The sequence below is a fragment of the Penaeus vannamei genome, chromosome 31 (assembly GCF_042767895.1).
Source record: "Penaeus vannamei isolate JL-2024 chromosome 31, ASM4276789v1, whole genome shotgun sequence".
Classification (NCBI taxonomy): Eukaryota; Metazoa; Arthropoda; class Malacostraca; order Decapoda; family Penaeidae; genus Penaeus; species Penaeus vannamei.
Genome location: NC_091579.1, coordinates 3,773,936 through 3,776,435, shown reverse-complemented (window position 1 = coordinate 3,776,435; position 2,500 = coordinate 3,773,936). Strand labels below are relative to the sequence as shown.

The 2,500-nt window shown below is 49.1% G+C and overlaps 1 protein-coding gene across 2 annotated transcripts in view; it reads right to left on the bottom strand.

Moving 5' to 3' along the window:
- corn (microtubule-binding protein cornetto) overlaps window positions 1-2,500 on the bottom strand; it is a 223,939-nt gene that overhangs the window by 195,187 nt on the left and 26,252 nt on the right. The window lies entirely within an intron of this gene.

The window sequence follows — 2,500 nt, the reverse complement described above, 5'->3', positions numbered from 1 at the left end:
CAGGAAGAAGGAAAAGGAGAAGACGACGACGAACAAGAAGGAAAGCAGAGCCGATTTTCCGTCCATGTTCCAAACCCACTCGACTCTTAATTATTTTTTCGAATGTTGCAAACGACGACGTCCAGAGGTACCAAAGCACGGACAAAAAATACAGCAAAACCGGCCTACGTCATACACAGTAAAATGGATGAGGAGGAGGAGGAGGAGACGAAGGAGAAGAAGAAGAAGACAACGACGAAGAAGAAAAAGAAGACGAAAAAGATGATGACGAAGAATAAAATAAAGACGAAGGAGAAGGAGAAGAAGAAGACAACGACGAAGAAGAAAAAGATGATGACGAAGAAGAAAATTAAGACGAAGGAGAAGGAGAAGAAGACAACGACAAAGAAGAAAAAGAAAGCGAAAAAGATGATGACGAAGAAAATAAAGACGAAGGAGAAGAAGAAGAAGAAGACAACGACGAAGAAGAAAAAGAAGACGAAAAAGATGATGACGAAGAAGAAGAAAATAAAGATAAAAGGAATATTAAAGGACAAAAAAAGAGAAAATGAAAATGAAACAAAATGAAAGGTTCAGAAAAAAAAAACAAAGAAAACCACCATCCAAACAAATCAAAGCAAAACAAAGCAGTGCCAAGAAAAGATAAAGAAAATGAGAATGAAGAAGCAGAGCCGATTTTCCGTCCATGTTCCAAACCCACTCGACTCTTAATTATTTTTTCGAATGTTGCAAACGACGACGTCCAGAGGTACCAAAGCACGGACGAAAATACAGCAAAACCGGCCTACGTCACACTCAGCAAAATGGAGGTGGAGGAGGAGGAAGAAGGGGGAATATGAGGTGGAAGAAGGGAAGGAGGAGGAGGTGGAAGAAGAAGGGCGGGAGGAGGAGGAGAAGGAGGAGGAGGAGGAGGAGGAGGAGGAGGAGGAGGAGGAGAAGAAGATGAAGAAGAAGGAGGAGGAGGAGAAGGAGCAAGGAAGAAGGGGAGGAGGAGTGAATTCAAAACAGCTAAAAAGGAGAATACAATAACAAACAAGAAAATGGAGATTTACAACAATTTAAACCAAAGGGATACCATAACAAAAACATAATAAACAAGGAAACGAATAACACGATTACAATTCAAGAACGAAGAGAGGGAGGACACAACAACAAAAAAATAACAAAAAGGAAAGGAAGAAAACAAGAGCAACTTACAACCAACGGAGAAAAGGATCACGAACTTTAAAACCAAAAGACAAGGAAAATAGATAAAACTAAAGAATATAAAAGAGAGAAAAATACAACTTCGAAAACAAAAACAGGAAAACACAACGCCTTAACCCCCCCCCCCCCAAAAAAAAAAAAACCACACTAACAACGTAAAAGAAAAAAAAATAGAAAAAAAAAAGATAAAAGCCAGAGCACCACAACAGCACAGCGAAACAACACTCATCACCCAGCGTAGTCCCAGGCTACTGTTCAGAGCCAAGGGGGATTCTCGAAGGCGCTCCGACGCCACCGGGGACGACCGCAACGCCGCGGAGGAAAGGAAACAGCGCGGGGTCAGTCAGCGTGCAACAGCAGAAACGCCGTGACGCGCTTTCCTCAAGGTCACAACTGCGGCCTGCGGTCAGCGTGGGAGGGAGGGAGGGGGAAGGGGAGGGAAAGAGGGAGGGGGAAGGGAGGAAGGGGAGGAAGATGGGGAAGGGGAGGGAGGGGAAGAGGGGGAAGGGGAGGGAGGGGAAGAGGGGGAAGGGGAGGGAGAGGGAAGAGGGGGAAGGGGGGGAGGGAGGGAGGGAGGAGGGGAAGGGGGAAGGGGAGGAGAGGGAAGAGAGGGAAGGAAGGAGGGGGAAGAGGGGGAAGGGAAAGGAGGGAGGGAAGGAGGGGGAAGGGGAGGGAGGGAGGTGAGGAGGGGGGGTGATTTTCTAGTTGTCTGAGCAACTCTGCGGTCACTCGGGTCTCCTGGATAACCCGCACACGCACTCCGGTGTATGCTCGGTTGTTCAATACGCTGGTATAATGACGCGCACATGCTCTTGCTCGCTCTTTTTCGCGATTTCGACTTAATCCTCCCTTAATTAAAGTCCATTAGGGCAATCAACCGCAAATAAAACGCAGTCTGCACTACCTCCTCCCTCCTCCCCACCCCCCCTCTTCCCCGACCTTCCCCCCTCCCCCTCCCCCCTTCCCCCGACTTTCCAACCCCCTCCCCCCTCCCCGACTTTCAACCCCCCCCCCTCCTTCCCTCCTTCGTCTCGACTCAGGGCCGTTCAACCTCCTCCTTCCGTCGCGCGAAGAACCGAATGCTTAAATATTTCTTTGTTTGCTCCGCATTACGCGCGCCAATTAAGACGACGGCGCCACCTGCTGGTGTTCCGCGGCGACTCGGCCACCTGAGGGAAGGTGACTCACTCGCAGGCCCCCGTCGCCAGCGCAAGCCACCTCCCGCACTTCGCCTCCAACGCCAGCCGTGATCGTTTCTGCAACCCGTCACCAAGGATGCAAAAGGCAAAACCTC